General features: G+C 42.2%; 1 long non-coding RNA gene across 1 annotated transcript in view; it reads left to right on the top strand.

Moving 5' to 3' along the window:
- LOC126085420 (uncharacterized) overlaps positions 1 to 25,246 on the top strand; it is a 120,114-nt gene extending 94,868 nt beyond the window's left edge. The window contains exon 4 of the long non-coding RNA XR_007519272.1: positions 25,146 to 25,246. This is a non-coding gene — a long non-coding RNA (uncharacterized LOC126085420). The remainder of the gene's footprint in view (positions 1 to 25,145) is intronic.
- Positions 25,247 to 27,436: the final 2,190 nt, after the last annotated feature.

Below are 27,436 nucleotides of genomic sequence, written 5' to 3'. Positions count from 1 at the left end.
CTCTTTATTTCTTTTTCTTGCCTCATTGGTATAGCTAGGACTTCCAGCATGATGTTGAATAAGAGCGGTGATAAAGGGCATCCTTGTCTGGTTCCCATTCTCAAGGGGAATGCTTTCAGCCTCTCTCCATTTAGAATAATGTTGGCTGTTGGTCTTGTATAAGTGCCTTTTATTATGTTGAGGAATTTCCCTTCTATTTCTATTTTTCTGAGAGTTTTTATCAGGAATGGGTGTTGGACTTTGTCAAATATCTTTTCTGTGTCGATTGAGATGGTCACATGATTCTTTTCTTTTGTTTTATTTATGCGATGGATTATGCTGATCGCTTTTTCCAATGATGAACCACCCCTGCATTCCTGGTATGAATCCCACTTGGTCATGTTGTATTATTTTTTTTGATATGCTGTCGAATTCTATTGGCTAGTATTTTGATGAGAATTTTTGCATCTATGTTCATGAGGAATATTGGTCTGTAGTTTTCTTTTTGTGTGTGTTGTCGTTGCCTGGCTTTGGTACCAGGGTTATGCTGGTTTCATAGAATGAATTTGGGAGAGTTCCTTCCTTTTATATGCTCTTAAATAGTTTGAGTAGTATTGGTGTGAGCTCTTTTATGAAATTTTGGTAGAATTCTCCAGTGAAGCCACCCAGGCCAGGGCTTTTTTTTGAGGGGGTGGGTACAGGGGGAGTTTTCTTATTACTTCTTCAATCTCTTTTTTTTGTTATCAGTCTGTTTAGTTTTTCTACCTCAGTTTGTGTTAGTTTAGGTAGGTAATGTGTTTCTATAAATACGTCCATTTCCTCTTGGTTTTCAAATTTGTTGGAGTACAATTTTTCATAGTATTTTGCTATGATCCTTTTTATTTCCGCTGGGTCTGTCATGATATCACTTGTCCCATTTCTTATTCAAGTTATCTGCTTCCTCTGCTGTTTTTCTTTTGTCACTTTGGCTAATGGTTTGTTAGTTTTGTTGATCTTTTCAAAGAACCAACTTTTGGCCTTGTTGATTCTTTCTATTGTTTTTCTATTCTCTATTTCATTTATTTGTGCTCTAATCTTTATTATTTTCTTTCTCTGCTGCCTTAGGGCTTCTTTTGCTGCTCTCTTTCTATTTGTTTGAGTTGTAGGGTTAATATTTTAATTTTGGCCCTTTCTTCTTTTTTGATGTGTGTGTTTATTCCTATAAATTGACCTCTAAGAATTCCTTTTGCTGTGTTCCAAAGGTTTAATTAAATGTGTCTTCATTCTCATTTGATTCTATGAGTTTTTTAATTCTATCATTGATGTCTTCTATTACCCAATAGTTTTTAACCAAGGTGTTGTTCAGTTTCCATGTAGTTGATTTTTTTTCTTGCAGTTTTTGATATTGATTTCTACATTTTATGGCACTATGATCAGAGAAAATACTTCATATTATTTCAATGTTTTGGGTTTTGCTGAGGCTTGCTTTGTGGCCTAAAATGTGGTGTAGTCTGGAGAATGTTCCATATGCATTGGAAAATAGTGTATACTTTGCTTCTGTTGGGTGGAGTGTTCTGTATATGTTTATGAGGTCAAGTTGACTGATTGTGGCATTTAGGTCTTCTGTATCTTTACTGAGTTTCTTTCTAGATGTTCTGTCCTTCACCAAAAGTGCTGTATTGAAGCCTCCTACTATTATTGTGGAACTGTCTATCTCTCTTTTCAATGCTGTTAGAATTTGTTTTATGTGTTTTGGAGCCCTGTCCTTGGGTGTATGTATGTTTATCATGGTTATGTCATCCTGGTACATTGATCCTTTAATCATTATATAGTGTCCTTTATCCTTTATGGTAGATTTTGCTTTAAAGTGTATTTTATCAGAGATTAATATTGCCACTCCTGCCTTTTTTTTGGTTATTGTTTGCTTGATTTATTATTTTTTTCCATCCTTTGAGTTTTAGTTTGTTTATGTTTTTGTGCCTAAGGTGTGTCTCTCATAGACAGCATATAGATGGATCATGCTTTTTTAATCCATTCTGCCACTATCTGTCTCTTTGCTGGTGCATTTAGGCCATTTGCATTCAGTGTAACTACTGATAGGTCTCAGTTTACTGCTGTCATTTTGTGGTATTTGTGTGTGTGTGTGTGTGTGTGGTTGACTTTTTTTGTTGTTGTTGTTCTGCTTAATTTTCTGTGCTGAGTTCTTTTTGTTTATTTTTTTTTCCATTTTTGTCAATTTTGTGTTTGCTGAGTCTTTGTGCTTTTCTTTTTTTTTTTATTTCCATGGGTAAATTTGTCTACTTCATTCGTGGTTACCTTGATTTTTCTAAGTTTAAACTAATCTTTTATTTCTTGATATTGCCTTGACTTCCTCTCCATATGGAAGTTCTCTGACTACACCGTTTATTCTCCCTTTTTTGTTTTGACGTTGTCATTGTTTACATATTGAAGTCTCTGGTTCCCTATTTTCATTCTTTTAGTTTTGTTTTATTCTTGGGAATTCCCTATCTGGGTTAGTATCTGGTTGACCTGTCTTGTGTCCTAATCTTGGATTGTTATCTAATGTTATTGGTTCTCTAACTGGGTGACTCCCTTTAATATTTCTTGTAATTTTGGCCTAGTTTTTACATAGTCCTTTGATTTCTGTTTATCTGGAAATGACCTAATTTCATCATCATATTTTGGAGACTGTATTGCTGGGTATGTAATTCTTGGCTGACAATATTTTTTCTTCAAGGCTTTATATATGTCATCCCATTGACTTCTTACCAGCATGGTTTCTGCTATGTAATCAGAACTTAGTCTTATTGGTTCTCCTTTGTAGGTGACTTTTCGTTTATCCTTAGCCACTCTCAGGATTCTTTTTTTTTTCCTTTGGTTTTGGTAAGTTTAATTATAATAAGCCTTAGTGATTTTTTGGGAGGGTCTATCTTGTATGGGGTAGGTGCCTTGGACCAAGTCAAGAGCTTCAGGCTTAGGTGGTACAGTGCTGTCAAACGTTCCAGATCTGCAGTGCCCAACTTGGCTGCTGCTGGTGAAAATGGGTTTTAGCTGGGAACTCTGCCTGCTTTATGCCAATGTGTATGTGCTGTGCAAACTCAGCCAGTAAAGCACTGGTTTTAGTGATTGGAGGAGGTGAAGGCTGCTGCAGCCCTGTGAACCCCCTTTGGCAGTGGTTGGGCAAAGGGGTGGGTGCCTTCAGACAGGGGGTCATGAGTTTCCGGCTTAGGGGGCATGGTGGTGTTGAATGCTGGCTGACTGGTGTCAGGGTAGGGGGGATGGATGAGGGTGAGGAAGTGTTTCTTGGCCCATGGAGCACTAACGGTGGGAGGGCTGTGGTATGTGTGGTGGATTTGGTGTGTGCGCTTAACTTTTGCAGGTCTGGTGTCACTCTTGTTTGATTCTGGAGGTGCATTCAGAGTAGCTCCTGCTTAGCTGCTCCGTTTGGGGTGGGTTTCAACTTGGGGTGCTGCTGCTTGTCTCCATATGTCTGCTCTCTGCAGGTTCGGCTAGCAGGATGCTGGTGATCTGATGACCGTAATTCCTCGTTTCTACTGCTTTTGACTTGTTCTCCTCCCACCTGTTGCTCAGTCCAGTTCTTCAGCTTTGTCTTTGATGCTTAGGGTTCCTAGATTGTCACACATATGTGATTCACTTGTTTTTGCAGGTCTTTGTTGTAAGACATACTACATGAAGTGTCTGACTATTCCACCATCTTGGCCTTGCCTCCCGGTTCTATGAATCTTTAAATTTTATTTTTAGTTACTTCTATTAACCAGGTAGTTTTTAAGTAAGTTGTTATTTGGTTTCCATGTATTTAATTTTTTCCTTGTTCTTTCTGTTATTGATTTCTAGTTTTATGGAATTATGATCAGAGAAGTTGCTTTGTATTATTTCAATGTTTTAATTTATTGAGGCTTGCTTTGTAGCCTAACATATGGTTTCTTCTGGAGAGTGATCCATGTGCATTGAAGATGAATGTGCTGTGCTGCTGTTGGGTAGTGTGTTCTCTATACGTCTATGAGGTCAAGTTGGCTTATTGTGTTATTTAGATCTTATGTATCTTTGTTGAGTTTCTTTCCAGTTGTTCTGTCCATCGTCAAAAATGATATATTAAACTCTCCTACTATTATCGTAGAACTGTGTATTTCTCTTTTCAATTCTGTTAGAGTTTGTTTTTTGTATTTTGGAGTTCTGTTATAGGGTGAGTAAATATTTATTATGGTTATGTCCTATTGGCGGATTGATCTTTTAATCATTATTGGCATAGTGGTTAAGAGCTATGTCTGCTAACCAAAAGATTGGCAGTTCAAATCCACCAGGCCTCCTTGGAAACTGCATGGGGTAGTTCTACTCTGTCCTGTAGGGTAGCTATGAGTTGAAATAGACTCAAAGGAAATGCGTTTTTTTTTTTTTTTTTTTTGGTTTTCCTTGTCTCATGGGTTTTGATTTAAAGTCTATTTTATGAGAGATTATCATTGGCACTCTTGATCTATTTTGGTTACTGTCTGCTTGATATACTTTCCATCCTTAGATTTTTTAACTTATTTATGTTTTTGTGTCTAAGGTGTGTCTCTTATAGGCAACATATTGATGGGTCATTTTTTTTTTTTTAATCCATTTTGCCACTGTTTGTCTCTTGACTGGTGTATTTAAACCACACATACATTCAGTGTGATTATTGATAGATATGAATTTACTGCTGCCATTTTGTTATGATTTTTTGTGATATTAACAGTTTCTCCATTCCACTTAATTTTCTCTACTGAGTTCTTTTTATTTATGGATTTTCTTTTTGTTTCCTTCATTGCTGTTGATTTTGTGTTTGCTGAATTTTTTTGGTTTTCTTCTTTATTTTGGTGAGTAGATTTATTAATTTTCATGGTTACTTTGAAATTTACCTTTATCTTCCAAAGTTTAAAACAATCTGTTATGTCTTGATATCACCTTGACTTTTTCTCCATATGGAAGTCCTATAACTACACCATTTATTCCCACTTTTTTGTTTTGAAGTTACCATCATTTACATATTGACCTCTCTGGTTCCCTCTTTTCAATTTTGCAGCTTTATTTTACTTTTCAGAATTCTTTATCTGAATCTGAATCTGGGTGATGCTGTCATGTGCCTTAATCTTAAGTTGTTGTCTGATGTTGTTGGTTCTCTGTCCAAAGGACTCCCTTTAATATTTCTGGTAAGGTTGGTCTGGTTTTTACAAATTCTCTTAATTTCTGTTTATCTGGGAGTGTCCTAGCTTCACCACTGTATTTGAAAGACGATTTTATTGGATATATGAATCTTGGCTAGCACTTCTTTTCTTTCATAGTTTTATATGTTATTCCATTGCCTTCTTGACTGCATGGTTTCTGCTGAGAAATCTGCACTTAGTTTTTATTTGGTGCTCCTTTTAGGTGATATTTCGTTTTTCATGAGTTGTTCTCAGAATTCTTTCTTTTTCTTTGGTTTTGGAAAGTTTGATTATGATATGTCTCGGATGACTTTATTTTGGAGTCTATCCTGTATGGGGTTCGTTGAGCTTCTTGAATGGAAACCTTTTCATCTTTAGGAAGTTTTCTGCCAATGTATCTTCGAAAATTCTCTCTGTACTTTTTTTTTCTCTGCCTCTTTTGGAATTCCTATTATGTGTAAATTATTCCTTTTGATAGTGTCCCATATAACTCTTGGACTGTCATTTCTCTCCATTCTTTTTTCAGATTGTTCCTAAAAAAAATCTGTATCAAGGGAATTGTCCACTGTTTTGCTGATTCTTTCTTCTATTGATTCAATTCTACTTCTATGTCCTTCCATTGATTCATTTATATCTGATATTTCATTGTTAACCTTCTGGACTTCTTGTTTTTGTATGGTTTCTAATTTTCTGTTTATTTTGTCATTTTGTTCTTGTATTGTTTTCATGAATTCTTCTAGGTTTTTGTCTGTGTTCTCCTTGATCTCTTTGATGATACTGTATATAAATCTTTTGAATTCCTTATCAGATAGGTCTATTACCATTTCTTCCTCAGGAACATTTTCTGCCCCTGTATTTTGCTCATTTGTTTGAGCCATCTTATCTTGTTCTTTCATATGATTTGTTATTGTCAGATGTCTCAAAGGCATTAAGGTATTAATTAATTTATTTATTTATTGATTGTATGTATGTTTGTTTTGTGCTAATTTTTTTGCTTTTCTTTATGTATCTGGAGCTTTGTTTCTTCTCTTTATTTTTAGAATGGCTTTCTTCCTTTGAATTATTTTAATTGTTGTTGTTTTGTGGTTCTGGTCTGTGTGTGACTTTGATGGTGTTTGTTGGCTGGACATGATTTCATCTCACTAGTGGGTATGGTGGGTCCATGCATGAGCCCTCTGTGGTCAGGCTTGTATGTTTTCTCTTACTGAGAGTAGGTTTTTCCCTGATATTGGGTGACATGTGTTGGGTAGTCAGGGTCCCTTCACTGCTCTTGTGGGGCCATGGGATCCTTCTGGGTTGGTGCTTGCAGTTAGTGTATTACCTGGAGGTTAAGGCAGGGGTTCTTTGTGTCTGCTGTGAGAGAGTCCTACCCAAATGGACAGGGTAGGCCCACTGTGCCTGTACAAACTGGTATCTCAGCAGGTCGTGGGGTATCAAGGATTTCAGCGCAAGTGCAGATGGGCTGCTGGAACTGTTTGGGTGTCGGATGTGTGACACTGCAGCTAAACGGATGCTGGATGAGGACACTAGGATCTCCTGCTCATCATCTGGCAGAGGTACAGATGGTACCTGCCAGGATGTGACTGATGTTGCTGGTGAAGTGATGCATCTGTCTGGCTGGTCACTGGGGCTTGTGTGCAGGAAGCATTCTGCTGGTTTCTGGGTTGGGTGCTGTATGTGAGCATCACAGGTTGCTGGGTAGTTGGGGAAAGGGTTCATGGGTCACCAGTCACTGGATGAAAGGCATGGAAACTTTAACTGCCAGTTGCAGTGTAGGTGGAGTGGCAGACAGGCAAGCCATGGATTGCTGGGCAATGCAGGGATGGTCAGGGTGAGCACCAGCCTCTGGCCATGGGTCTGAAGGTGCAGGAGTGCATGCCTTGGATTGCTAGGCAGAGGCTGGAGGTAGGAAGCTCACCACTGGTCACCAGAAGGGTGGGGGTGGGGAGGAAGGGACAGCATGTTTCCCCAGTCTCTGGCATGTGCACCAGGACTCTCTCTGCAGAGTGTAGCCAGGGATCAAGACCCAGCCATGACCAAATGTGAGGTGGGGGGGGGATGGGGCTGTCCAGCATCTGTTCAGGTGGTGGATCTCTTGCCACCACTACAAGGATCCTTAACTCTGCCAGCGCCACCCACCCAAATGATCAGAGACTGTTGCTGGTGAGTAGTTCTGTCCCTATTTTCTGGCTCCCTCCCTGTTGTGTGGTCCCCTGGATCCATAAGCCTCTCACCTGCTTTCCTGCACTTTCTCTCCTTAATCCAGTTTGTGTTCTGCTCACCTGCTTGCTCCAGGTTTGTCTACTCAGCATCTCTGTCTCCTATTGGGAATTTTGTGAAGTTGCCTTCCTGTGCTCCTCACCCAGAAACACTGGTCAGTTTGTCTCAAGATGGCCACACTGACCTGGGCTGGCTGGTATTGCCTACAGTCCATAAGTCTCCTCGTTAGCTGTTTTCATTCAGTTTCTCCTTCCTTTTGTTGTTCAATGTAATTCTTCATCCTTTTGTTTACTGTTCTGGGTTCCCAGATTTTCATCTGTATCTGTTTCACTTGGTTTTTCAGTTCTTCGCTGTCGGGGGATTGAGTGGTGTGTGTGACTAAGATGCCATCTTGGGCTGTCCCAGGTTGTTCATCTTAACAGTTACTTATTCTAACACAGTATCCTCATTCTCAATTATTGAGATAATTAGGTCAGACCTATGCAACACTGCATCCAAGTAAAGGTATATTTATCAAGTACTACTCAATGTAAGAAGCCCCTTGGTGATACAATGGTTAATGCTCCTAGCTACTAACTGAAAATTTGGAGGTTCAAGCCCATCCAGAGGCATTTTGGAAGAAAGACTTCGAGGTCTACTTCAAAAAAATCAGCCATTGAAACTCTATGGTGCAGAATTCTACTCAGACATGTATGGGGTCAACATCAGTCAGAATCAACTTGATGGCAGGCAACTGGTTTTGTTTTTACTCAATGTAAAACACAGCTAAGTGTGGCGATCATTTCTTCAACTGTTACCTAGTCTGCTTCTAGTATTGTTAACATAATATAATATTTCATGAGCAACCTAAGTGTGAAACAATTCAGACACCTGTGTCAAAATAAGCCTTTGATTTCTCTCTAAATAAACCGATATTGGGAGTTAATTTCCCTTTCTCTATCTCTATTTGTGCACACACTCATGTATGTGTGTGTGAGGATATGTGGTTTTAGTTACAATTCAAAGAGTCTTCCCTTTTTTTGGCAAAGGTTCATATATTCTTTTAAGGCAGGAAGGAACAGAGAGCCCAGTTAGGAAGTTTTAGGGGATTGCTTGAGAAATGTTTCCCTGAGTTTAAACTTATGACTTGACCATGAGCATCAATGTGTAAAATTATAGAGGAAATCAAAGTGAGGTGTTTGCTATTCTTCCAGGAAGGAATCATAAAAATTAGTTTGATAGACAGTCAAGCTCAGAAATGGACAATGGGGCAAGAGGAACTTCATCCAAAACAAGAATTAGGATCTGGAACTTCAGCAGTGAAAGCAATACCCTACCACTACAACCCTTTGGACCAAAACCAGATCAAGCTTGCATTTAAATCATTCAAAATGCCATGTAAGTTAAATTCTGTGCCTGGGTCAGGTAGCTCCCAAGGCAAATGGTACACAGTGTTTGGAAACTCGGTACTATTGAAATGAAACAAGAATTCTATTGCTCTCGATCACATTGAACAATGAAGATTTCACACCCAGTGATTCCTTCAGTGGCTCTTCCTCTGTCTCCACTTGCAGTATTGGACAGATAAATAAATACTCTTTAGATCAAGTTATCTGGCTGATGTTGCTTACAGAGACAGAGGCTCTAACGATCAACTCTGTGTATAACCACATCATAATCATCTTCCTCTGAGACCTGCTGTTCGAGGGAGAAGTGCACAGTGTGCTGTGATATGACTTTAAGAAAGTATTAACGTGCCTAAGATGGCTTGGAATTGCCAGCCTTCTGGGTTGTTCTGGGGGACATTGGAAGGAATTGGCGAACATTTCTAGGAGATTACGGTATCACAGGGGAAACTGTTAGTTAGCACTGTGCACACAGAGCTGACTTTAGACACCTGCAAAAATCAGAATAATTGCAAATGAAAGGGAAGGAAAAGATAAAAGAAAGCCAGAATGTTGTGCCCCGCTCTGAACAAAAATGCCGTCCTCTTCCAATGCCTCTATCCCATTTTTGAAGCCTGATGCTCCCTGGAGCCAGATTCTCTTATTGACTGAGGGCCTCATTTCCATCTGATACACATTGGATTGTCTTATTCGCAGAAGATGCTCAATGATGAGGCAAGTGACTTGGCTTCTGTGCTTTCAAAAAAGCAGGCTAAGGGTGTGGTGATGGGGGTCATCTCTGCGTTGGTCTCCAAAAAATATTCCCTTGTCTTTGGAACAAATATCAACCTTTATTCTTCCTTTGATGGTCTTTCTCCTACTCTTTGGCACTTGTAATTAACACACTCCATAATTTTGGGAATTATTGGGAGAAAGGCATTTAGTAGAACAAGCCAGGAAGCTGTACTCTCAGTTTGCATGGACAGTCAGCCACAGGTTTGCATGCTATCTGCTCTGGGAAGAATGACTTCTGGAGAGCATGGGCAGAAGTGACAGGCACCTACAAGAACCAGGCTGTGACAGCCGGGAAGCTAATGTCTGCTACCACAGAATCCACCAAGGGGAGAAACTTTGAAACATTTTAAAAATGCAGGTGCACAAATTACTCATGCCAGGAGCGGCAGTGGCACTTTGTAATAAAATCTTATGTTTATTTTCCACTGTTGAATACACATACCTTAGTGTTCCCAGAGAGAGAAGCCTGCAATGCTAGCCAATGAGCAGTTTGCAGATGGATTAAATACATGTACCAATGAAATAAAACTTGCAGATTTGGGGCTTTTTGCCTCCTACCTTTGCTCTGGGCCCAGAACTCCCCAGTGATGACACAGGAGGTTTGTGCAAAGATCTGAAGTCAAGAAGGATTAGTTTAAAGAGTCAGATGGAAAAGGACACAAATGAGAATACTTCTCCATGAGCCTGAAAACTAAAACTTAGCAATGAGTGATTCTAACTTTGGAGGATGGGACAAATGATAGCAAGTGAAGGAAGTTCCAGATGACTTCAGAGTGGACAAGGGAATGGCTAGCTAAGCACAGTGGGATTTATCCGTCAACACGACTCCCAAATTCTTGAGAAAAATTTGAAAGGGGTGAGGGTGGTATATATACGTAAAGGTCTTTGTTGATAATAGCTTTTTTTTCTGAGATGTATAGTTTACAGGGGCAAATCTTCAAGTTGCCGTTTTCTGAGAACTCATTCATTTTAGCCAAAATTTATTTCAACCATAATAGTTGAATCAGCACTGTATGTATGTATGTATGTATACACATATATATACTAAAAAAGCAAAAAACAAAGCCAGCTGCTGTGGCATTAATTCTAACTCATGGCAACCCCATGTGTGTCAGAGTAGAACTGTGCTCCACAGAGTTTTCAATGCTGATATATTTGGAAGCAGATCGTCAGGTATTTCTTTTGAGGTGTTTCTGGGACTTGAACCTCCAATCTTTTGGTTAACAGCCAAGCACGTCAACCATTTACACCACTCAGGGATTCCTATACCAAAACCCAAACCAAACCTGTTGCCGCTGAGTTGATTCTGGCTCATAGCGACCCTATAGGACAAAATAGAACTGCTCTATAGGGTTTCTAAGGAGCAACTGGTGGACTTGAACTTTTGGTTAGCAGCTGAGCTCTTAATCGCTCGCTGCACCACCAGGGATTCTCCTACGGGACCCCAAATATGCAAGACGGGATTCTAGAACTCACTGAACTAATAATCTAGTGGCATTCACAAACCACTAAAATGTATAGCAGAATTATATGAGGTATTCAGACAATAGGCTCCATAGAGGAGAGACGGAGGTCCCTCTGGCTGAGGTGATCAGAGAGGAGATTATGAGAAGAGAGGAGGGTTGAACACTGTCATAGATTTTGTGCCTTGGTGGGGGGACCTGCTATTTGGTAGCTTGATGTTGCAGATAGCACAATATCAGAAAAGCTCTCTGGTACCCTAGAAGTTGTGGAAGACCATGATAAATGCAAAATAATAACTTTACTATCACCTACAGCTCTAGTCTCAGGAACCTTGATAAATCAGAACTTAAATCTGCCCACAATAGGATATGGTTCTATAACAACTACAGTAAATGACTTCCTTTAAGGGACCAGAACAGATAATATATGCAGAGAAACTGGAGAAGTTCTAGAGAACAATCAGAAAGTATGAAGAGAAAGGAGAATAGGTCCTATGAAGTTCAATAAAAATTAGACAATAAGAGGGATGATATGATGGAATAGGCTAAATTGGACCAAGGCAATTGGAATGTTGGTTGGGTTTCTGAGGCAATAGTGAAGAGATCCAGAACAGGTAGGAATACAGAAACATTTCCAGTGATATTTGTTTGTTTTTCAGGGCATGTAGAGGATTTTGGTAGCCAGGTATCTAGCTTCCAAAGGTACCCAGCCAGGGCTTGTATTCCCAACTCCTGACAGCTAGGAGGGGTCAATGCAGGACAATGGAATGTGAATGGAAGTCATAAGTGTCACTTCCAGGCCAAGGTGGTTAGTCCCCAGTATGTCTTCCAATGCTCTCTTCTCTTTCCACGTCACCTGGGAGGCCCTGGGTTAGAGTTTGGGGCATCTGCAGATGGGAGAAGCCTGGATGCCTGTGTCATGGTTTGGAGAAAAGCACCCCAGAAAAGCTGCCAGAGAAGGGACATCCGTGATAGTCTTTATGTGAGGAAAAACTAAACTTTTATTGTGTTGATCCTATGAGATTTGGGGTTGTTCATTGCAACGGTTGGCCTATGTCTATTAATTCAGGGTAGGAAGCTAGATTTCCAGGCAATTTTTAGGAAGCAACTGAGTTACACCCTACATTAGCATTTCGGGCAGGGCACAAGTAGGGTAGGAAGAGTTCTGGGTGGTCTTGGGGGCAGCTACAAATATAGGAGGGAATCTAGGTCAGCAGTCCTTTCCCTGATTGATTTTTGCTAGGGGCAGGCCGCCTTCGACTCATTGATTTTAGCTGCTGATTAAGTCGTGTTCTCCAGCCTGTCAGCAGCCACTTCATTTCCTTTCATCTCATGTTTTCACCTGCTTGAAGCCCCACAACACTCAAGATCCTGAATTCACACAACCGAACATTCAGGAGAGCTTTAAAAATGGTTCTTTTCCCTGCATGGCTGTATTCAGCACGTACTCTTCCTCCCTCCTCCAAGACAATTGTTCTCAGGGCTGTTGCCTGTTAGATGGAGAGAAATACTCAAGCTGAGGTAGTAGCAGAGCTTCACAGAGGCTACAGTAGGGCAGAGTTCCATCTGGAGGAAGCTGGCGACCTACTGGGAGTTTCCTTAAGACCAAAATGCTCCTTTCTCTTCCACAGAACGAGCTGTGAGGAGACCCAAGACCCAAAGCGAGCTTTACAGCAAAAAGGAACTAAAGAGCATACGGCAGGTGGTAGCTCAGATGCCAAAGCAAACCTCATCCCCACTGAAGAATGGGTACAAAAATAGAATCTAATATGGCCCTGAGTGCTTAGAGTGGGCAGGAAAGAAGATTCTGAACGTCAAGGCAGAACTGTAAGAGAGAAAGGGGAAATGTTCTCTCTCTGTCTCTTTCTTATTCTGTCTTTCACATCTGTGGTTACTTAAACAAACAAACAAAAAGAGATGGCAGCTGCTGGATAGCTAGCTCAGAACACCGGTGGAAATACCTAAGCACCAGGTCTGCCCAGCTGTCTGTAAGCCACACACCGCTGCTGATCAATCTGCACATGCCAATTACTCGGTTCAGAGCAGGCTGGCAGTAGCGTGCAGAGGCAAGGGAGACACTCCACTCCGTGCAGGGGAAATCGCTCTTGGGCTTCTTCTCTGTGTTTCTGCTTTTGTCCTCACTAGGAAGGAGTAAGGGGATGGTGAGGGCCAGCCCTTCCCCGAAACACACTGCCTCGCATGTAATGCTGGGGAAGACAATGTCTGGTGCCACCTCCATCCGCCTCTAAGGAAGGCCGTGAGCTTAAAGCAGATCAAACCTTTGGAAAGACAGGAGATGGGACTTCCCTTGGTGCTAGCTGCAAACCCTGTCACCAGGCTGGGGAAGAGAAGGCCATGGTGCATCCTTGTTAGGATGTCTGACAAGGTCAGAGATTCACTTTGTGCCCTCCCTTTCCTCCCTCCCTAGAATAACAGACATACCAGATTGTTAACTCCCTGCATAGAAGGATGGAATCCACTGCCCTCAAGGAGATCCTCTCCCTTGGCAGCCCAGTGCCATAGGCACTGATTATGGAGTGGGTTAGGGGAATGACTAGCTAAGTATTAGGGTGCAGGGGGTGGGGGATTGGTGTTTAGTCAACACATCGTGTGAATTTTTCATCACCAATTTGAGAAGCCACTGGAGGGCTTCCCAGAGAAAGCTGGCTGGATCTAGCAAATAAGAGAAGCCACAATGTCTGTCTTAGTTACCCAATGCTGCCATAACAAAAATACCACAAGTCTATGGCTTTGAAGGACAGGAATTTATTGCCTCACAGTTCTGGAGGCTAGAAATCCAAATCTAGGCATCAGCTCTAGGTGAGGGCCCTTCCTTGTCCACAGCCCCGGGCAATCTTGGGCATTCCTTGGATTGTAGATGAATCCTCACGTGGTCTCTTCTTTCTCTGTGTGTGTCTATCTCTGTGTCTTTTTTCCCGTTTTATAAGACACTACTCAGGAAGGATTAGGGTTAGGTCCCGCCCTATTACAGATTGACCTTGTTAACATAACACAAGAAAAGTCCTATTTCCAAAGAGGGTCATGTTCACAGGTACAGGGATTAGAGTTTCAATATATCTTTGGGGGGACACGATTCAATCCATAACACCATCTAAATGGCAACCTGTAGAATGAAAGGGGGCCCTAGGAATCTGGGCTATGCTCCCAGGACAGCAGAGCCCAACACACCTTTCTGGGATACTTGTCTACTCCTTTCCTAACCAGATCCTGTACCTTAACTGTGCAGGTCTTGCATTCTCTAACACACCTCTCCTTTCATGTCTCTAAGCATTTGTTCATATATCTCACCCCCAGGCCTATTGTCTGAATATCTCATATAATTCTGGTGTACATTTTAATGGTTTGTGAACTTCACTAGATTATTAGTTCTTTGGGCTCTGGACTACTATCTTGCATCTTTTGGGGTCCCTATAGGAGGAACCCTGGTGGCACAGTGATTAAGAGCTCGGGTGCTAACCAAAAGGTTGGCAGTTCAAATTCACTGGCCACTCCTTGGAAACCTTATGGGGCAGTTTATCGAATTTAAAGATGCTGGGATGGCAACGGGTTATTATAGAAGAAGTAGGACATTGTATTCCTCTGGGGAGAATCTCTGTCTTCCTACCTCTTCAACAGGTTGACATTAGACCTCTACTTACCTCTACTTTTTTTATGTTACCTAAAATGGAATCATCATGTCACCTCCTATTTATGAACCTACACAAAACCCACTGATAGCATTTGCAAGACCATACTCATCTGTTGTCTAGGGGCCTCCACGAATGGAAAACGCGCTGCTCATCAATCGTTTAATAATTCACTGAAGAAATACTAACCACTATTCCATATATTCTTCTAGGCCCCAAGGAAATAGAGGTGAATAAACATGGTCTTTAACCTCAATGACATCAGTCTCATAGAAGTGACAGGTGGAAATGAAAACAAATAATTGTGACACAATCTAAGCCCTGTCATTTTGCTTTGTTCAGGATACCAGGATGGGGCAAAATGAAAACTTGCTTAGCTCTCTTTGGGAGGAAAGGGATTAGAGAAAGTTTAGCTTCACAGAAAAGAGGATGCTTGAGCTGGATCTTGAAGGAAGAGTCAGAATTTTCTCTACAATCAAGAAGGAGATATGGAAAGAACAATTTAGTCTACAGGAATATAATTTGCAAAGAAACAGGCACAAATTACTAGAACATAATAAAAAATATAAATCATTGAGGAAGGAGCTTAGAGAATACGTGTGGATGCAAGTAGGTGATAAATGGACAGAAAAGGTGGGCCATGGGGGACAGAGAAGAAGCAAGCAGAGAGGTATGAGGAGAAAGAACACAGAAAGGGAAGTGTTGTGTAAGCAAGGGTGGCTTTGCTTATGTGTCAAATGGCAGAGACTACAAGGAAGATATAACCTGAAAAGTTTTTTAGAAAGGTGTAGAATCCTGGTTGCCTTAGGTTTAGGATCTAATGAGGCTTGAAGTAGAAAAGGCATCAAGGACAAGCTCCTCTTCTGACTAATTCCTGCTGTGAAGAGGAGGCCATAGATCCTGATATCAAGACTGTCCTCTGTGCTCAGCCCATTCTCTCTGCCCCACCTTCATAGCTCGTTCTGTGCTTTTGCAAATGCCTGTGACATCCTCTCAAATCCCACACCTAGCCAATTCGTCCTCAAACACTCCTTTCCACACTGCCACAGTCAGGGCCACCGTAAGCATACCTGGTGGCTCTGCAACCAAACTCCCGGTTCCTATGGAACTGGACCCATGCCACCTACTCCTGAATTAACTCTAATAGCTTCCTTTGAGAAATTTTCCTCACCTTCTCCAACTAGATTGTAAATTCTTTAATGGAGTCGGTGAGTTATCTTTCATAAATTGTGTCTCTCACCACATTCAGCAAAAATTGTGAAATATATACTTATTGGTTTACTGAAGGGAATATTGTAAGACCATCCTATGCTCACCTGCCTTAGAATCACCTTCAGTGGGTGTTAGAACGCAGATACATGGGCCTGGTCCAAAATCTTCTAAGTCAGCTGTCAGAGAGGGGTAGTCTGCATTTTAATAAGTGTACGAAGCCATTTTTATGAACATGGAAATTTGAGAACCAGTGACCTAGAGCAGGGGTCAGCAAATTTCTCTGTAAGGGGCCAGATATTAAATAATTTAGGTTTCCGGGCCAGATATGGTCTCTGTTGCATATTCTTTTTTGTTTTTTTAAACCCTTTAAAAATGTCAAAACTACTCTTAGTTTGTGGGCTATACAAAAACAGGCCCAGCCTGGGTGTGGTCCATAGGCTATAGTTGTCGAGCTCTGGCCAAAAGGATGAATTCCTCAATCTACCCTAGAGGTTTCAGAGACAAGTAAAAACCAGTGGCTCCCTGTGTGGACTGTCTGGAGTGAAAGTTACACTTGGTTGTTTTCAGGGAGAAGGGCCTACTTACCCTATTGCTGTCCCTTGTATCCTGGTATCATGGGAACTTGCCCAGGCTTCTTGGTAGGTATGGTCTTGTCTCACCTGCACCATGAGTTGGTTGGTCCTCTCTGGCAGTTCCTGGGACCCACACCCATTGGCTCACTGCAGACCAAACCCGTTGCCATTGAGTTGATTCTGACTCATGACAACCCCCTGTGTTACAGTTAAACTACTTCTTAGGATTTTCTTGGCTGTAGTCTTTATGGAAATAGATGGCCAGGTCTTTTTTCTGCGATACCACTGGATGGGTTTGAACTGCCAACCTTTAGGTTACTAGTCAAGAGCAAACCATTTGTGCCACCCAGGACTGTTACTAACATCAGATCCTAACACAACCTCTCGGTGTTACTACATTAATATGGGTGGAGAAGACATTAAAACCAGCATGGAGGTTGCAGTTCCCAAGCCCTTATTTTCTCCCAACCTACACATTTACCACAGAGTTTTCTGCAGACGCCTGATTTTCAGCTTCTAAGTGGCTTCAAGAGTACGAACAAACCCTACCCCCTTGCCTGTCTGAGGTTCTCCATGGGCCATGCTTTGTGAAACACAGAAGCCCCATCCCACCCAGCCCTGCTCACAGGAAGGGTTTGATAGTAGTTAGCAGCTCACTGTCCTCATTCAGCTCCTGGGTGAGGTGAGAATTTGCACAAGATGATTCAATATATTTTCCTGTGTGTTTGTCAGTATATTCATGCTGCCAGGTGAATTTGTGACATTTCAGTGCGCTGCTCTAAGCTGCCTGAGTTAGGGACCTGCACCTGACCCCGAGTAAGGCTTTTAAGCAAGGAAAACCAGAATAAACACATACAGGTAGCCCTTTGTAGCGCACCTCAATTCCCAGGTAGCCCTTGGTTATCTGTGCATTCAGCCCTCCTTATGTTGTAATGAAAAGGGTAGAGGCGCTCCTTCCGAGATGTTGTGTAAGCAGTCCTGCCTGGAGGCTGGCATGGCCAGGATGACCCCTCCAGTCCTGACCAGCCTTGGGATCCTGTGATTTCTCACCTGAGTCCATTTTGTGCCTGGAGCCCATGCACATCAATTAACAACACAACAGTTCATGCTTCTTTCTACAGGAGGGTGGAAAATGAACCATAGCAATCTTCCTATCTCAACCAGACCTCATTTTTCCAAGTCACCACCTTACTCTCATCTGTAAAGTGCTAAATAGCCTAAGACCCAGTTATCTTTGTGACAATCTCTCCCCAGGTGCCCCATCAGGGTAATTATGCTCAGCGGGCGCGCTCTGGCTGCCCATCTCTGGAGTTAAACTCATTAAGATGGGAGGCTGAGATGTCTCCATCTCCACGGAGGGTCTCTGTCCTTGAAACACAGGCAGTTGCCTTCCGCAGCTACCAGGATTGGGGTGTGGAGGAGTTTGGGTCTGGAATAAGGCTCCAGTTGCCAGAGAGCTTGGTTTAACCTGGATTTTCTGCTCTGATTTGTACTTGGGGGAAGATGCTTGTGTTTGGGCAGGGGTGGATTAACCAGTAAGCAAGGTCCACATGGGCTTAACTTGTATTTACTTACTAATCTGTAGTGCACGATTTCACATAGGTTTCCTGAAAGACATGTGAAATTGTGCACTATGGATTGTACTTTGTTTATTGGATAATCCGTCCCTGCTTTTGGGTCAGGAAAGGGAGGCCATGAACAAGCTCAGGTTTGGGAAACAAAACATGAATTTAAACAAATCCATTAAGGTTACACACCCCAAATATTGAATATGATGAACATGTTCATTTGTCAATATTTCTGAAAAACTTAGGACTTTTTCCTCTGTGACGCCCGAGAGAATGGGATCTATTTCTCTAACAAAAGGTTAGAAAACAGACTAAACATATACAAATAGCCCTTCATGGTGTGCTTCGGTTCCCAGGTAGCCCTTGGTTATCCGCACCGTCAGCCCTCCCAAGGTTGTAATGAAAAGGGTAGACATGCTCTTTCAGAGACAGAAGAGCAAAAACAAGTTTTAAGACTCTGTGAACAAAATAGGTTACAAGAATTGTGTAAGGTAGAGGTTGGATTCAAGACAGGAAGTCCTCTACAGCATGGGAGAAGGGAAATGGCTATAGGTCAGAGGAAGGCACTGGGGCAGGGCAAGTAGCAGGAGATGCTTCTTGGAGGCCATACAACAGACCAGGGACAGGAGTGGAGAGGGGAAAGGGAGCATCAGAAAGAGTGGGAACAGCCAGGTGCCCAAACTGAAACTCTAAATTGAGCAGGAGGATTGGTATAATTGGTTAAGTGATGGTTCTACCTTCCAACTGGTTAGTGAAAAGGAAGTTTTTGGAGGAAAAACAATAAAAAATTTAGATAAAAGATGATTAGAACTTGGGGTAGGGACTTAGTTACAAAGAGAGACGTGTTCAAGGAAGAAGAGGAAAGAGAGAAAAAGAAAGAGGGGAACTAGAAGAAGCTCTAAGGTACTCTTTGGGAGAAAAAGAACATTCTAGTATCTCACATTTTGATGGAGGCTTGGGTAAGATCTTTTAAGAGAAGATAAGTGTTCCATTGGTCTAGTGTAATGGAACGAAATGTCAGAAATGACCTAAGCTAAAAGAGAAGAGTAACTAAGAAATGTGTCTGTGGTTGTGTAACATGTATCTTTTCCAAATCAAAATTAAATGTCACAGAGGCCACGTCCTATTTGCCTGGGTTGGGCACCGATATTATTTCTGTAATGGTCAAGAAGTGACCATCCTACCCAAAATATCTATCTGTGACAATACCTGGAAGAATCCCTCAATGCTAGACTTTACAAAGACAATAAAAACGTTATTGACCCGACGGCACTGGGTATGCCACAAAATATAGGCGGTAAACCACGAAGTGTAATTATATACAAGTAACCATAAATGAACCTGTACTGTTGTTCTGTTATCAAGTTCCAGTTATTCCTCATAAAAGAAATGGTTAAATAAAAAATTCTTATGGATGGATGTGGGTAAGACTACAAACTTTTTTCTCATTTGGTCAAAAAATTAAAAAAAAATTTTGTACTTTAGATGAAGGTTTACAGAGCAAATTAGTTTCTCATTAAAGGATTAAGACACAAGTTGTTTTGTAACACTGTTTGCCAACCCCATGACATGTCAACACTCCACTCCTCTCCATCTTGGGTTCCCCATTACCAGTTTTCCTGTCCCTCCTGCCTTCTCGTCCCTGCCCCTGAGCTGGTGTGCTCATTTAGTCTCTCTCTCTTTTTTTTAATGGCCTGTCTAATCTTTCGCTAAAGGGTGAACCTCAGGAGTGACTTCAATACTGAGTTAAAAATGTATCTAGAGGCCATACTCTCGGAGTTTCTCCAGCCTCTGTGAGACCAGTAGGTCTGGTCTTTTTTTTGTGAGATAGAATTTTGTTCTACATTTTCCTCCAGCTCTGTCTGGGCCCCTTATTGTGATCCCTGTCAGAACAATCTATGTTGACAGCCAGGCACCATCTAGTTGTGCTGGACTCAGTCTGGTGGAGGTAGTTGTGGTCCATTAGTCCTTTGGACTAATCCTTCCCTTGTGTCTCTGGTTTTCTTCATTCTCCCTTGCTCCAGATGGGTTGGGATCAGTGGAATATCTTAGATGGCTGCTCACAAAATTTTAAGAGATTTGGTCCAGATTTATGTCCTTCTTGCATTGTCGAGATGCTTCTAAGCCTTCAGAATGTATGCCATACAGGTTTTAGCCCCACGGAAGTCTGTACTGGAGTTATTGCAATTACTGGGTTCTGAGCCAGGTAATTTAGAGAGTGGCAGAAAGAGAATTCAGGGCATTCTCTCTCCTCTTTCTGCTTCAAGTGGCACCCCTACTAAATCCTCTGTGGTCCCAAGTCCTTGTACAGTCTCTCCTCTGTGATTCCGTTTGCCATCAGACAACCCCAGCTCCTGGGCTCTGGAAACACCACTGCCTCCCTTAGACCCCCAAGCCCTAGGGACTTCCTGCTGTTAGAAATCTCTGGTTTGTCTTGCCACCAACTGCTTTTTATTTTCTTAAACTTTTCCAACATCTTTGTGACCAGTGCCCCATATAAAATTCCTTCCATTAAGCTGAGGCAAACTGTCTTTTTCTGACTGGACTCTGGGTAATATAGGCACTTATTGCTATTTGCAGGAAGTGATTACAATATTTATTTTTTCCTAAGTTATACTAACTTAGGAAACCCTGGTGGGGTACAGGTTAAGAGCTACAGCTGCTAACCAAAAAGTCAGCAGTTCGAATCCACCAGGTTCTCCTTGGAAACTCTATAGGGCAGTTCTACTCTGTTCTATAGGGTCACTATGAGTCAGTAATCGACTCAACAGCAGTGAGTTTGGTTTTGGTTTTTATGCTAACTTACTGCTAAAGGGCATTTGCTTTTTTACAATGTCCACTTCGAAATACCTGCTGACAGTTATTATTGCAGAATGGTTTCCTCCTACTCTGTGATGGCCGGTATGTCTGCTATTTTAGTCACCTAGTGCTGCTATAACAGAAATACCAAATGTGGATGGCTTTAACAAAGAGAAACTTATTCTCTATCACTGTCTAGTAGGCTAGAAGTCCAAATTCAGGGCATCAGCTCCAGGGGAAGCCTTTCTCTCTCTGTCGGCTCTGGAGGAAGATCCTTGTCATCAATCTTCCTTTAGTCTGGGAGCATCTCAGCGCAGGAGCCTCAGGTCCAAAGGACACGCTCTGCTCCTGGCGCTGCTTTCTTGGCAATTACGAGGTCCCCCGTCTCTCTGCTTGCTTCTTTCTTTTATGTCTCAAAGAGATTGGCTTAAGACGCTAATCTTGTATATCTCATCAATATAACTGCCACTAATCCATCTAGTTTCATCACAGGGATAGGATTTACAACACATAGGGAAGTCACATAAAATGGAGGACATTCACAACAATACTAGGACTCATGGCCCAGCTAAACTGACAGATATTTTGGGGAGACACAATTCAATCCATGGCATCTGCCTATGCTGAAGAAATTGGAGGTGGGCCTACACTGTTCTCAGGTGTGGATTAGCCAGCAAGTGCGGTATGCACCAGTTTGCATTACAGAGCCTTGATGGTATTTACTTACTAATCTGTGGTAAGCAATTTCACATGGGTTTCACCACATCTCTGATGTGGTGGGGGACAGGTGAAATTGTGCACTCCAGAGTGGTGGGAAGGCACAATTGGGCCTGTGCCTACCTTGCTTATTGTATAATCCGGCCCTGATACCTGTTCCTTCTTTTGGGAGAATAACGTCTAGAAAAGATTGAGGCCCAAAATATATCCATCACTGAGCTGAAATGTAGACTCCATGGCATCTCCTGCGAATTATTGTGAAAATCCACCATGGTTACAATAGATTGGGGTTTTAATATTTTGCCATTTTATAGGTGAAAGTGAAGTTGGCCCAGAGGCCACCAAGTGATTTGTTGAGCAAAGGAAACAGAAAATTTCCTCATGAGAAAATGTGGGGAAAGGAAAGAACAGGTACCCCACATTTTTGAGGCTTCAGGAGAGCTGAAGAAGTCAGCCATATTGCAGTGTGTACTGAGTGGAGTCTCTGGGTGGTGGAAAATGTTAGTGCTCTCGGGTGCTAACCAAAAGGTTGGATGTTTGAGTTCACCCAAAGGTACCTCAGAAGAAAGCCCTTGTGTCTACTTTTGAAAAATTAGCCACTGGAAACCCTAAAAAGTGCAATTCTATTCTGACGCACATATGGTCACCATGAGTCGCAGTCAACTTGACGGCAACTGAGTTTTGGGTAGTGAGTTAGGAAAGGGTAAAGAGCAATTGTAGAACAGGTTCCAGGGAAGACAAATACTATAGGAGTGAGAAGAGATGATCAGAAGACCACATTCCATCATTCAATTCAATAAACACTTTTAGAAACACCTTCTGTATGCTGGAGACTGTAAGCCTGGCTCAGGGAAGAGAGAAAAATAAATGAAACTGTTTCTGCCCTCATGAAATAAATAAAAGCCAGGTTGAAAGTAATCACAAAGAATTAGGTGAAAGGATACAGATGATTCGTAACATATTGTAGAAGCCAAGGTGTGAAATACAGAAACTGAGTAAGGCAGGAGACCAAGGCAGAGGTGGGTATAAACGAAGGCTTCTGAGAACAACAGGAAATAGAAGCTTGATTCCTAAGAGTGAGATGGGCTGGGTCAGGTGGCAAGCTTTTACTAAAATGGCGACAAGTCTTGCACATTCTAACAAAGTCAGATATTTCTGTTTGCCTGCATAGCCATTTTTTAAAGCATCTTGCTGTTACTCCAGATGGAAAGTGAAGGGTTCGAAAACACAAGTTCTGTCCCTGGTACCCAATTCCTGTCAAGAAAAAAAAAAATCAAGAAAATGCTCATGTCCACAAGCTCGTCTGCACTCTTGGGCACGTACCTCATATTGACATGGCTGGTAATTAGAGTTAGCTCGACATGGAAATTGTGTGTATTTATCAAGGACTGAACAGAATAGAATTTACTCTTTAGTACACAGACGCAGTAGGTCACCATCTCCATAAAACCCTGGTTTGCTTCACGTGTAGATTTTACAGATTTAATTCTTAGTTGTGAGTTTCTTTGTGTGCTTCTTTTCCTAGTGTGGGCACTTTTTGCATGTAGTCTTCGCGGACTTCTGTTGTTGTTGTCAGATATTTGCATAATTAAGAGTTACTAGTTTAATGAGGCAATTAAAATAAATAGAGTAAGCCTGTGTTTATAAAAGGCTTAATGATAGACCTTCATATAAAATGACATAATTATGACAACTAATCTTATTGTAAAATTTCTGGAAAAAAAAGAATTTTTCCCATGAGTTTCAGTGTCTTGGGTGTTTTCAGATTTATTTGGCAAATTGCTGAAAGGAATATATCTGCTTTTGAGACTCAAGGAATGGGAATTTTGAAGAGTACAAAAGTGTGTGAACCTTTAATTTTCAACTTATTTTTAATTTATATAGCCAAAAAAATGACAGGACTGGTCTTCAATTTAAATTCACTGCTACTTGAAGCTGTAATACAGGATTTCAAAAATCAAGCCGCCTAGAGTGAATTCTGCTTTTTGTATCATTAATTGTGATGGGATAGTTCCTTTCCTCCTCTGACTTGACACCCTTGCAGGATTTGGCTTTGCTTTCAGTTGGGTCTGGACTATGTAACAACTACATATGGCCATATGACAGTAATAACAACAATAATAACAGGAACTACCCTTCATTGAGGAGACCCTGGGTGGTACAGATGGTTAAGCTCTTGACTACTAGCCAAAAGGTTGGTGTTTCAAAACCACCCACAGATGCTTTTGGTAGATCGTCCTGGAGATCTGCTTCTGATAGGTCAAGGCTTTGAAGACCCTGCGTAGCACAGCTCTACTCTGCACACATGGGGTCGTCATGAGTCTAAATGGGCTCAACAACAGCTGACAACAATAACCCTTTGTTGAGTGTTTGTATGTTCTAGGTGCTGGGTTTTACGTGTCTTATCTCAGAGGGTCAGAGAGTTTAAGGTTTATAAAAGTGGCCGAGTTGGCATGTGAACACAGTTCTGACTGAGGCCCAGTGATGCCTGGACCATGAACGCCGTCTGTGTTTCACTGGTTTGTGGTTCTCAGCCAGCCACCATGTTTACTTCTCATTGTGGAATTGCTGTTTAACATTCTCAGCACAAGAACCCTAGGTGAAGGTTTATTTCTTGTGTAGCTGATTCCCTCACCCAGGTTTGAAGGCCTTTGTTGAGTCTTATTGACTCTGAAGGGAGTTTTGCCCACATGGGGCAGTTAGGGAGCAGAGGCAAGAGGCAGCACTAGCTTGTGTGCAGGACGTCGTGATTAGGTGGTTGGTGAAGATGTCACAAAATCCATGACAGGACGTGGCAGTGTTCTGAGGCCGGTGCCAGGATATCTGACAGGCTGTCGGTGGCACTCAGTGAAACACACTTGGCTACTTGAAGAATGCCCAAGCCCTCACCCTCGTGGAGGGTACAGTATTTCCCCCTTGTTCCTCTTGAAGCAGCCAGGTAGTCAGCACCACGGCTCTTCCTTTAAATCATGGGTGCATTATGTCAAGCAGAATTTGTCAGCCATCAGCTTGCTGAATGCAGTGATTGATCATTATTCCCGAGAAAGGTAAAAAAAAGCAACAATTAAAGAAGCCTGGAGAGAATTTATTAAAGCGAGAAGGGGAGGGGATCTCCAAAACCCTTTCATCAAGTTAACTGGAAGGAGAGAGGGAGAAATATAGAAACGGTACTTCAGGTCCTTCATTGATTTGCTCAGAGGCAAAGCCCTGAAAAGAACTCACCGATTCGGGGAGGGATTGGCTGTGCTCGGTGCCCTCTCAACAGCGCCTGCCAGTGGCAGCAGATTAATTGCAGCAGTGTTTGCTGTGAATGAATTTCTTCAATGTTCGTTAATTCATTTGTTAATTCATTATGAATTGTGTTGCTTCATTGCAGGGGCTCGTATCACCTAGTTACTGCTGCATTCATTCAAGGGCACTGCTAACGCTGGAAAGAAAAGAAAAAAAAAAGACCCATTGGATTCTCTCACAGTTTTAGATCGGGGTGTAATATCAGTCACTTTAATGGAACTGGAGTTGGTGCCCTGACAGGAGCCCTGATACTCCTCAAATAAATGGCCTGGCTCCGCCACGGCATTTATCTGCCAGGGCTCGACTCTATCAGGGCACCAACTCAGATCCCGTTAATGTTGTCTCTTAATTAGCTATGCGATGAACCTGTGTAGCTCCTGCGCGGTGATGGGTCGGCGACAGAACCAGAGAAGTTTAGCTGCCTTCTAATTCCCTCTCCAGAAGGTAAATAATTCTGGAAACCATTCCAGGAGAAAAACAAAACAAAACAAAGAAAAAAAACCCACAAAATTAAAAGCAGTTCAGACTCATTCGTCACTTGCATACAGGGGAGAAATTTGAACTCTCTGGAGGAAAACAGCGATTGGGGTTGTAGCTAAATCGATGCCACCAACTTCGTACCAGACTCTGGTCTGTGTGCTTTCCTTTTGTTACCTCATTTCATCTTCATATCAGCTTGATAAAGCAGGCCCTATTTTTTTTTTTTTTTTATCGCTATCTATCACTATCTCTACATGGGAGGAAATGGAGATATTACAAGGTCAAATAACTGGCCCAGGGTCACACAGGTGGCGGATGACTGAGGCAGGATCCAAATGCAGGAAAAGACACCAGTGCCTGGCACCCAGCCATTGCTCTGTGATCCCACGTCAAGTACAGAACACAGTATAAAGGAGCAATCAGATGGCAGCAAACCCAGCCCCTTTGAGGCTGTGGTCTGAGCCTCCAGGACATCTTTCTCCCACCGGGCACCTCTGCAGTGGGAACCCTCCCAGCTGTGTGAGCAGAGACTAGCCTTCTCTGCTAGGGTTTTCTGCCTGTAGAAATTTGCTCTCCAGTGGATCTCAGGGGAACTGGGGCTTGCACTTGTGGACTTGGATGGCCCTAAGCAGAATGTAAAGATGGAAAAATACCTTGGCTTCCTGGGCTCTTCCATCTTCTCTCGGTGTCCTTTGTCCCCTCAAAGTCAGATCCCTTCCCTACCCCCGCCAGCCTCTGACTCCTCCCCCACCCTCACTGGCCCCCTTCACTCCCTGACCCCTGCAGCACACACTTAGGAATAAACACTTGTATTCTGTTCTTCTGAAATTACCAAAACCATCAGAAATCTATTTTCTGCACAAGCAAACTGAAGAGATGGCGACCCCACTGATGCTGTCACCAGTAAAGGCTGGCCTGAGTGTCAAGAGAGCCCCTCTTTGACTCTTTTACCCCCACTCTCCTGCCCTCCTGGGGTCTCAATTAAGGGAGTGTGTGAACAGGTTTTTATATTATAAACCTTATGTTGGCGGGCAGAGGGGACCCTTCATGGAGCTGTACAATCACAGCATTACCCGGCCCCCTTCCCTGCCCTAAGCTGCATTGTGGGGCCAGGTTACCGTGCCTTGGGGAGACAGTGGCTTTACACGCTGTGGGGGTTTACTCCATCTGGAAGGAGAAGAGACACTGACAGCCACACCCTTTCCTGTCTCCCACCCCTCCATGCTAGAACCACCCCTCACACCCAAGGAAATGCCTTAAGGGTGTCTTTTTCAAATTGTTTTTAGTAGTTGAGTCCCCTTTTTTAGACCATTCATCCCCTTTTTCTCCCCCTAGAATTTCCCATCACTACAGGCTGTAAGATGGAGCCCTAGTGGTGTAGTGATTAAGAGCTCAGCTGCTAACCAAAAGGTTGGCAGTTTGAATCCACCAGCTGCTCCTTGGAAACCCTGCGGGGCAGTTCTACTATGTCCTATAGGGTTGCTCTGAGTCAGAATCGACTCCATGGCAATGGGCTTGGGTTTGGTTTTTTTTTTTTTTTTTTTCCTGGACAGGCTCTAAACACTTCTTGGTTGAGTCCAACTCATGACGACCTTATGTGTGTCAGAGTAGAACTGTGCTCTGCAGAGTTTGTCTATGGCTGGTTTTTCAGAAGCAGATCCCCAGGCCTTTCTTCTGAGGTGCCTCTGGGTGGACTTGAACCTCTAACACTTCAGTTAGCAGCTGAGCTCGTTAAACATTTGCTCCACCCAGGGACTCCTTCTAAAATCCTAGGGCCTCATTTTTTTTGCAATTTTCCCTATCGAGACCAAACCATAACAGTACAGATCTATCAGTCACTTACATTATAAACTGTGGACGAGAGGAAGAAACATCCCACAGTGTGGTGAGTGTCTGCTTGTTCCATTTGATGAATGGATGTCAGCACATATGCAGACCTGTAAGATGCCAAAGCCAGAGATATAAATGATCTTTACATGAGCAGACTTAAAAGTGTCCTGTTTCAAGTGATTGCTATCATGTTTCTTCATTAAAATTTTAAAATAATAATCTTCTAGAGTCACATTAAAAAACAACCACCTTAAGGGACACAGAGATTTATATATATATATATATATATATATATATATATATATATATTTGGGGGGTTCAGTTTAAAAAAATG

The sequence above is a fragment of the Elephas maximus genome, chromosome 11 (genome assembly GCF_024166365.1).
Source record: "Elephas maximus indicus isolate mEleMax1 chromosome 11, mEleMax1 primary haplotype, whole genome shotgun sequence".
Classification (NCBI taxonomy): Eukaryota; Metazoa; Chordata; class Mammalia; order Proboscidea; family Elephantidae; genus Elephas; species Elephas maximus.
This window is presented reverse-complemented; position numbering and strand designations above follow the sequence as displayed.